Source organism: Oncorhynchus kisutch, linkage group LG7 (genome assembly GCF_002021735.2).
Source record: "Oncorhynchus kisutch isolate 150728-3 linkage group LG7, Okis_V2, whole genome shotgun sequence".
In the NCBI taxonomy this organism is placed as follows: Eukaryota; Metazoa; Chordata; class Actinopteri; order Salmoniformes; family Salmonidae; genus Oncorhynchus; species Oncorhynchus kisutch.
This window is the reverse complement of record NC_034180.2, coordinates 10,643,697-10,654,316: the sequence shown is the minus strand read 5'-3', so window position 1 is coordinate 10,654,316 and position 10,620 is coordinate 10,643,697.

Below are 10,620 nucleotides of genomic sequence, written 5' to 3'. Positions count from 1 at the left end.
AATTCAACTATTTTATCAAACTGATAAAAAAGCAACACTACCTGGTCTATTTGGAAAGTAACAAGCAATCTTTGATTTCGTCATTGTCTCTGGCTTTGTCTGTATCAATCAAAGGCAGTAGCTCTTTGGGTGGTTTCGTTTCCAGGGTTAACAGAAGTGAGAGAGAGAAAGGTCACTTAGGCCTACAACCTACACACCTCTGTGGGCGCAGCTTCCTGCAATACCTGTCTGAAACACACCAGCTCAGAAGCAACTGTTGTTTCTCCTATGAGAGTACAACACCTTACCAACACCAAACCATCACACTATGCATGCTACCACGTATGACAAAGCTTTTTGTTGGGTTTTAGGAGGCTTAGAGGCAATTTTTTATAAAGAAAATCATGTTTTTTTATTTTATTTTTTATAATCGTGTTTTAAAGTATGACACTAAAGGTTTGCAAATGGTAAAGCTAAGTTGAGCTGATAACACTTTAAAAAAAAGTGGTCTACATCTGAAAGGAAGTGGAACTTTCACGGAACTAGAGGTTTTACCAGTGAACATGAAACTGTCCATTGTCAGACTGTAACTTGTAACCTGTGACCTGTATTCTGCTTGTAATAGCACACAGAGAATGGCATCTCTTTGGTTTATCTTGATGATTTGTGAGTAAAATGTATTGGATTTTCAGAGGGTCTTCTTGATGAATAGCCTGATTTGATTATACACATGTTTTTTCATTTGATTGTAATAGATTACAACACATTAGGCAATGTTCTATCTATCAAACGGTGTTCATCGTCAAGCTACGGCAGTCTGTGGAGGAGTCTGTGTTTCGAAAGGTCCAGCTTGGAGATACTGCCATTTTCCCCTGTGATATCTCTTACCATTACGAGATAACCTGTAATCTTTGGTCACCAACACAATCTTCGTTTCGAGGCACAGTTTGCCAACAGGTCATTGAAAATCAAGACTGTTGAGGATGCAGACCTTGTACTGTATTACTGAATGGGAAAGGTTGGATAAATGATGATGCTTGGGGGAGAAAGCAGAATTCATGGTAAGAGGAGATTTTTGGTAATCAAAAACATGTGTATTTCTCACAAAATACAATGCTCCTCAATTTAGAATATACCATTTTAGTTGTTAAATCTGTCACAAAATGTTATTCTCACATCTAAAATGTTCTGCCTCAGAGACTATATGTTCAGTCTCTCCAACTGTGACCTTAACAAACCTATTTATCATCACTGGTGGTACACCTAATCATCAACCGATCTCATTAGTAATTTATGTCACTATTGTTCAGTGTCTGGCCTAGAAACTATAAATGAATCTTTTACCACTTGTGTACAAGGTAACATAAATATATATACTAAATTATATTACAGCTTAAATACTATGTCATACTGCATTTAACACAAACAAAAATGAGCCATGCAATTTTCCTAATGTAGCATAATTTCAGCAGGTAAAGCTAACCTTCACCTCCCTCCTCCTATACTTCTCCCTTTAGCTTCGCCTGCAATGTCTATTGGTACTAACGGTCTCTCCTTCTTTCATCTGCATGCATTTTTTAAGTTTTAAATTCCTCGGCGTACACATCACGGACAAACTGAAATGGTCCACCCACACAGTCAGTGTGGTGAAGAAGGCGCAACAGTGCCTCTTCAACCTCAGGAAGCTGAAGAAATTTGGCTTGGCACCTAAAACCCTCACAACCTTAACAGATGCACAATTGAGAGCATCCTGTCGGGCTGTATCACCGCCTGGTATGGCAACTGCACCGCCCTCAAACGCAAGGCTCTCCAGAGGGTGGTACGGTCTACACAACGCAACACCGGGGGCAAACTACCTGCCCTCCAGGACACCTACAGCACCCGATGTCACATGAAGGCCAAAAAGATCATCAAGGACAACAACCACCCGAACCACTGCCTGTTCACCCTGCTAACATCCAGAAGGCGAGGTCAGTACAGGTGCATCAAAGCTGGGACCCAGAGACTGAAAAACAGCTTCTATCCTTCTATCTCAAGGCCATCAGACTGTTAAACAGCCATCACTAACACAGAGAGGCTGCTGCCTACATACAAACTCAAATCATTGGCCACTTTAATACATGGATCACTAGTCACTTTAAATAATGCCACTTTAATAATGATTACATATCTTACATTACTCATCTAATATATTGCATCTTGCCTATGCCGCTTGGTCATCGCTCATCCATATATTTATATGTACATATTCTTATTCCATCCCTTTAGATTTGTGTGTATTAGGTAGTTGTTGTAGAATAGTTGGATTACTTGTTAGATATTGGTGCACTGTCGGAACTAGAAGCACAAGCGTTTCACTACACTCGCATTAACATCTACCAACATTGTGTATGTGACCAATACAATTCGATTTTGATTTGAGCTGCAGTTGGACTGAGTCTGGTGGGGATGATACTGGCAGTTTGCATCACTCATCACAAGAACAAGAAAGGGAACACGACAACCTTAACGGTACGGTCCAAATAAGCTGCTCTGTATGCTTTACTTGCCCAGTGTGTTTCAGTGTCTGATTGCAATATAATATACGAAGAAACCCGAATGCCATAGTCCTACAGCATGTATGCTGATTATTTATCTGAAGACAATCTTGTTATGGTCAAGAGCTCAAGAATTTGGGTCAAGTTTATCAGGAAGGAAGCCACCCATCTTTGCTTTTCTGCTTTATTAAAAGCTGAGGTCTGGAACTCCCTCCAGGTCATCTCTCTCTCCATTCCTTGGCCTTGGTTGCCTGGTTTTTAAGCACTACATTCATTCATTGTCGAGAACAAACATCCGTTTGGCCAGAGCGATGTGGATGGGTAGCCTTGGTACATAAATATTTTTGCAGGACAACTCCTGGGAACCATGTACCATGTATGTGAGGGCTGTTGGGGCCGTTTCAGCTCCAGATGACAGTCTGCAGTCATTCATTTTAATTAGAGAAATATCCTATAAACCGAACTGTTTTAACTGTCAATGTACTTTATTGCACACAATCCTCGAGCATAAATAAAATCAATGTATTTACATTGGGTCTAATGTGTGTGTGTGTGTGTGTGTGTGTGTGTGTGTGTGTGTGAGAGAGAGTGAGGCATGTTTCTCAACTCCAAGAAAAGCACACAGAATTTCCTCAAACTGTACATATTACCACATTATCACATTTTGATTTGATAGATATTTAGAGTAATTATGTAGATACTGACAATGGACAGACAGGCGTAGATATCTCCCATCCTAAAATTAACTGGAGCATCCATAAAATAAACAAGTCATTACAATTTCTTTACATTGGGGATAATGTGTGTGTGTGTGTGTGTGTGTGACAGAGAGAGAGAGAGTGTGTGCATGTTTTATTTTTTCCTTGTCAGCCACCCATCTCTGCTTTATCAGTCTTGATAGGCCCAGTGTATGCACTTCTGGGTGAGGCTGTCGGGCAGTGGTGGAGTGCATGGCAGATCTGAAAGAGTGATGCACATAGTGACAGTAAGTGTACAGCTCAACGACATGTCTGTGTGTTATCTGTTGGTGTGAGTGAGGATATGTGTATGTAATATAATTCTGAATGACCTGAATCCATCTGGGAATCCTCACAAGTTTCTCCCTTCACGACTACTGTAGTAGGAACTGGTGCAGGCGGTAAATGAAATGCCACAGCAGAGGACTGCTGTGACTGCAGCTGAAATGCTGAGGGTGGCAGAGCTAAAAGAGAGAGGCACAATTTTCTCAATTGACAATAATCATACCACTAAACAGACTGAATGAGTGTAAGGCCTAGATCCAATCAGATCAAGTGTTAACCTGTGATTGCTGACACCACATAGCTGATGTTTTGGCGGTGTCTGAGGTGTAACTGAGTTGGATCTGTCAAAATCGGTAAGCAGCAGCTCTTGATCATTGTCATGAAGCTACACCTGTCCTACTCGTGTTACAAGTTCAGAACGAGAAAGTGAAGGCTATAGATATCATGATGCACAAATTCAAAATCATTAAACAAAATAGTCAGGATTTCTATTAGCCTAATCGAGATGTAGATTAAATCTCACATTCCAGTGTTCAAACTTGTAAACAGGTCCGCATGAGATTTCTGTTGATGCAACTCGGTGCAGCCAATGGCAATGTCCGCTTTAGGTATAATGCCAGGAGCCGCTTGTGGATTTCACAGCTCTAACACAGTTCCACCTCAGACACCACCAAAACAACCGCTATGTGGATGTCGGCTAAAGTGGACGTGATTGAATAGAGCCCCAAGTGAGGGAGTGTGTGCATGTGTGTATACATACATGTGATGATTACCTGTATCACCAGTCGCCGCAGCAGATGCAGGGGCAGACGACTGCAGCTGTGGGGTTGTAATAGGGTTGTCAGATCTAAATGAGAGAGGCACAATTTTCTTAAGTGAAAAGAATGACACAACAAAACAGAGTGAGCGATTGAGTGAGTGTGTTAACATGTGTGTGATCATTTTTTGGACCACATCACACAGCTTCAGGTCTACAAGCCTCTGGAAGTTCCAGCGTGCCACTCCAGGGCTTTAACAGTTTGGTGGGAACACCCACCAAGTCTGGTTGTCAGATCTGAAAGATAGGCACAATAATATTTTAATGGCAAAGCCTCGACTACACATTAAACTAAATTAAGTGTGTGCTTGTGTATATCGGGCAACCACACAGCAGACTTAATTTCCCCAACTGCTCATTGTACTTGCCCTCGCAATCTGTGGTGTGTGTGTTCTGTGTTATTGACTCAGAAGTGTGTCATCCTGACCACATCCTTGTAGTAGGACATTCAGTGATTAGCTATTAACAGTGTACAGTAAAAAGGATATCAAATATTCAGACCTGGATTGACAAGTAGCCTAAATCAGTTTCAAAACCTCTAGGGCAGGAGTGGGCAAACATTTTGGCTCGAGGGCCACATCTGGATTTTTAAATTCAACGGAGGGACACATTTTTGGGGGGACCAATTGGTTGTTCAAATCAATTTGCAGGGGCCTCCAGAGTGGTGCAGAGGTCTTGAGAGTGGTGTAGTGGCTTGAGGCATCACCACAGACCCAGGTTCGATCCCAGGCTGTGTCACAGCTGGCAGTGACTGGGAGACCCATGAGGTGGTGCACATCCAGGTCAGGAGAGGGTTTGGCCGGCCGAGATTTCCTTGTCCCATCGCACTCTAGAGACTCCTGTGGCGGGCCAGGCACATGCATGCTGTCACGGCGCCAGGTGTTCTTCCAACACATTGGTACAGTTGACTTCCGGGTTAAGCGGGCATTGCGTCAATAAGCGGTGCAGCTTGGCTGGGTCATGTTTTGGAGGACACACGGCTCTCGAACTCCGCCTCTCCCGAGTCCGTACGGGAGTTGCAACGATGGGACGAGACTATAACGTACATTTCTGTGTCTTAACTACTAGCTTCATAACATATGGTCCGTTTAATCATAATCGGAATAATGCATTGGTCATTCACAGAAAATGTCAAACGGAATGGGGGGTTCAACCGATGTCTTGGCTAAATTCCCAACCTGGCCACATTCCATCATGGCCATCTAATCATCTCCCTCATTCCCAATTGGCATATATCACTCCTCACCTCTCCATCTGATAGCTGACGTGTGGTGAGCGTTCTGGCACAAAAATGAACTATGATGTGTTATTATTATTTGTATACGATCACATATGTCTCTCTATTATGAGTGGGAATATTTGGGAGCAGATTTCCACAATTAAAATCACTTGGAGCTGATGTCCCGTTGTTTGTATAGTCTTTTATGTCCAGCAAAATTCAACAATATATGTGTATCTATGTGTATTTTTTGCTCAGAAACTTGGGGGGGGGGGGCATTTGGGGAACCCTGTGATAAGATGTTCAATACATTTGTGACATTGTTCATGTAATGACAATCTTTTCAGATGTCATTACATGAAAAAAAATCATAATCAACTATGATTAATGTCATAGTTAGCTTATCACATGAATGAATCTATCTATATTTTTTTTACTACTGGAAATGAAACCATTGAGTAAATCTGCCAGTCTGTGTGGTGAGATATAATCATATTGTCCAGCAGAGGGCAATAATCACCTTGTTTGTATTTCAGTTCAATTCATTCGTCATCTGTGAATCACATCATGTCAAGCTTTTGAAAGCTCCACATCACAGACCTATTTAAATGATCACCTCCTCATTTGTACAATGGCCCACACCCTCGCTCGACATTGTGACCATAAAAGTGCGACAGGTGTGGGCAAAATGGAGATAATGTGTGTTCGCTGCCAAGTAGAATTTGTGTAATGAAGGCTGGCTCCATCCAACAACCCTCCAACTCCTAGCCTAATTCAATGGTGCACTTATCGGTCCGCACAATACCGAGGACTGCCAGGGCCTTCTCAAGGAAAAAAACAATACATCACATCACACATTTGTTGTATATATCTGAAAGTCTTTATTTAATTCCTCAAAATCTCAGTATTGTGACAAAGTACAGATCTGGGGAAGGGTACCAAAACATTTCTGCAGTATTGAAGGTCCCCAAGAACACAGTGGCCTCCATGATTCTTAAATGGAAGACGTTTGGAATCAACAAGACCTAGAGCTGTCCGCCAGGCCAAACTGAGCAATCGGGGAAGAAGGGCCTTGGTCAAGGAGTTGACAGAGCTATGACAGAGCTAAAATGAAAGCCATTCCTCAGTAAAAGGCACATGACAGCCCGCTTGGAGTTTGCCAAAAGGCAACTAAAGGACTCTCAGAATGTGAGAAACAAGATTCTCTGGACTGATGAAACCAAGATTGAACTCTTTGGCCTGAATGCCAAGTGAAAAGTCTGGAGGAAAACAGACACCGCTCATCACCTGGCCATTACCATCCCTACATTGAAGCATGGTGGTGGCAGCATCATGCTGTGGGGATTATTTTCAGGGCAGGGACTGGGAGACTAGTCAGGATCGAGGGAAAGAAGAACAGAGAGATCCTTGATGAAAACCTGCTCCAGAGTGCTCAGGACCTCAGACTGGGGCGAAGGTTCACCTTCCAACAGTACAATGACCCTAAGCACAAAGCCAAGACAACGCAGGAGTGGCTTCGTGACAAGTCTTTGAATGTCCTTGAGTGGCCCGGCCAGAGCCCAGACTTGAACCCAATCGAACATCTCTGGAGAGACCTGAAAATAGTTGGGGAACCCTGTGATAAGATGTTCAATACATTGTATCATGACATTGTTTACAGTCACAATCTTTTCAGATGTCATTACATGAAAAAAATATATAATCAACTATGATTAATGTCATAGTTAGCTTATCACATGAATGAATCTGTCTATATTTTTTTTACTACTGGAAATGAAACCATTGCGTAAATCTGCCAGTCTGTGTGGTGAGATATAATCATATTGTCCAGCAGAGGGCAATATCACCTTGTTTGTATTTCAGTTCAATTCAGTCGTCATCTGTGAATCACATCATGTCAAGCTTTTGAAAGCTCCACATCACAGACCTATTTGGCCGTTTAAATGATCACCTCCTCATTTGTACAATGGCCCACACCCTCGCTCGCCTCATGATCCCAACCCCCCAAAAAGTGTTTGTTTTCGGGACATTGTGACCATAAAAGTCTGTAATGTTTGGAAAAAGTGAAGGTGTGAATACATTCCGATTGCTCTGTAGATGGGCCAATTGGCCAGTCCCCAACTTTATCCAAAGCTTTTTGCATGGCCCAGCATCTTTCCGTAGATACTTCTGAGGAATTCTGAAGGTTTCAGCAAAGGAATTTAGTTTTGCATTTGCAATGTACTTAATATAGACCAGGGTTCCCCAACTGGTGTGATTTGATTTGGACCCCAAACTTTTCTGAACAAAAAAAACAATTTTATTTTATTTTTTATTGTTGGACAGAAGACTGGAGAAACACAAGCAAATGAGTTCCATTTGATTCCCACGCAAAATAGGGAGATGTGCACTCATGCTATTGTGTTTTGCTTGCAATGGCATTACAGTATGCGTGAGTGATTTAAACGTCATAACATTCCTTCGAAGTCATATCGGAGGCATGATTAACGTATCCTTGTTGGTTCATTGACAGAAAGACATTGTATAGACAGCCTATTGCTGTGCTATAGTCTAAATATTTTGGGAAAGGGACAGACATTTAGTCTGGGGTTTGGTCTAATATCAGCATCTGATCTTTCTGCGAGTGACATAACCCCTCTTATGCTTTTGTAATCAATCCAATTTGGTTTGGTGTTACTTTGTTACTGCATGTTCTTACAAGTGAAATGAAAAGATACGTGTCCACTTCACCCCAATAGATTAAAATGAAACAACAGAAAGCCCATCACTGCCTGCACACCCCAGCTTGCCATCACAGCTAAATAACCTCTTAAAACTGATGAAGATGCGCAGAAAGAATGGATGGAGAGAAGCAGCTGAGTAGGTTCATGGCCAGCACAGGACCACCACATCTGGCTTCTTCAACTACAGGATCATCTGAGACCAGCCACCCAGACAGCTGATGAAACTGAGGGGTATTTATGTCTGTAATAAAGCCCTTTTGTGAGGGAAAAACTCATTCTGATTGGCTGGGCCTGGCTCTCCAGTGGGCGGGCCTATGCACTCCAATGCCCATCCATGGCTGAACCCCTGTCCAGTCATGTGAAATCCATAGATTAGGGCCTAATGCATTTATTTCAATTGACTGATTTCCTTAAATGAACTGTAATTCAGTAAAATCGTTGACATTGTTGCATGTTGGGTTTATATTTTTGTTCAGTATTTATTTTCACTTATTTGCCCAGTAGGCTAGCACAATTTTGGTTTCATGTATAGGTATGAAAATAAACACAACTGAACAATTAGCTATTTAGAGCATTTCCCCAAAATGCATGTCCTGTTTTTGGCTTCATAGACGATAACATTTGTAGGTTGAAACAAATGTGCGTTGTCATGCAGTGACAGAACAGACTTAATTGATAATGCAAGTCATTAATGATGACTTAGTTGGACTAACCTTTTTGAATTTGCTGTTGGCCTAATTCATCTGCCTGTATTCCTAATCCCTACCTGCCTCTGGTCTAATGAATTTCCACCTCTCACTGTATCATTCTTGCTTGTCCATCTTCCTCAATTAAAATAAGTTATTCATACAGATCAATCTTGCTGGCAAAACGTCATTAAATATTGGCAGAATATTTAGCTATAGCGTGGATTTAGGGATGTTAAAAACATTTTTTTATTTTTATATATCTATATCTATATGTATATATATATAACGAGCATTCACTTACTGCGTAGGCAATACAATAATATCAGAGACAAGCTGGCCCGGGAAAAGATTTGTGCGAGCCGAACCCTCGTTGGCTAGTATGTTACAATCAATAATCTCGTAACTATCTTTGTTGACCTAGTACATTTTTCAATATTCTCCAAACAGCCTCGTTCATTTGATACAATGTTTCAATATTCTCAGGGCCACCTTGTTGATAAAATGCTTCAATATTCGCAGAATGTTTCTTCCCTTCCCTGGCGAACAAGGAAGACAGTCAAATACAGTAATGAGTGGGAAACGCAGAGACACCGTCTTCTTCACTGTTTTGGCGTTCCACAAGGGTGGCTTTATATAGCCTACAGTAGGGGGGTGGCCATGCACAATATATCCTACCTACCGTTTCTAAAGATCTGAGTGCCAGTTATGATTTTCATATACTCATTTTAGGCTACCTAACTGTGCCCCGAAATGTCTATGGGCACATAAAGGGAAAAAAGTCTATAGCTGCCAACTGAACATAGGCGCTGTCCATTCAGCACCACACCACGGAGTTCCACTATGACCACCTGTCCGGAGGCGCTGTCCATTCAGCACCACACCACGGAGTTCCACTATGACCACCTGTCCGGAAGCGCAGTCCATTCAGCAGTGCTGAATCATGTGTAGATTTTCCTTTTGTATTTCGTGAGTTTCGTCATTATTTGGTCGAGTTGTTTTTCTTCATGCATCCCTTTCGAACGGTAGGCCTGGATCGGCTTAAGTCCTCCTGATGTATGCATTTTATTTCAATACATGTGTAGAATGTATCTGTCATAGTTTTCCTTCCCTGTCAACTGTTTTATGCATCGGTTGCTTTCACATTGATATTTAAAGTCGGCCTTGTTGTTATTTGATAGCGTGCGTGGCGTTCCAAAAGTAAATTAGTCAATTTAAGATGAGGTTGTGTAGCTAACCTTGTACACACCGTTCCACGAACCTTTAAACCTTATATTGAGGTGGTAATTAATGGCTTAAGACATTTTTGTTTGTTTTTGCTGTTCTCCAAAATACAATTTTAGTGTTTTTAAATTGTGTAGAACTGCAGTAGCCCTAAATGAGCTTCAATTTACCCAAAACTCCGTGGAAGCTTTGAAATCACCCCAACCCACCTCACCCCACTTTGCCATTCCCTAGGTTTAGCTGAACTGACGCCACTACTATATTTATATGATATATATTTATATATATATATATTTATATTTAAGCTGTTCGCGCCTCTCCTTTATAGCCAAATGTGTTACGCTCTGCGTCTGCGCACATTTCGTCAGACCCTTTTCGTAGTTATGAAACTTCTAAACTCAGGTTTTGTAATC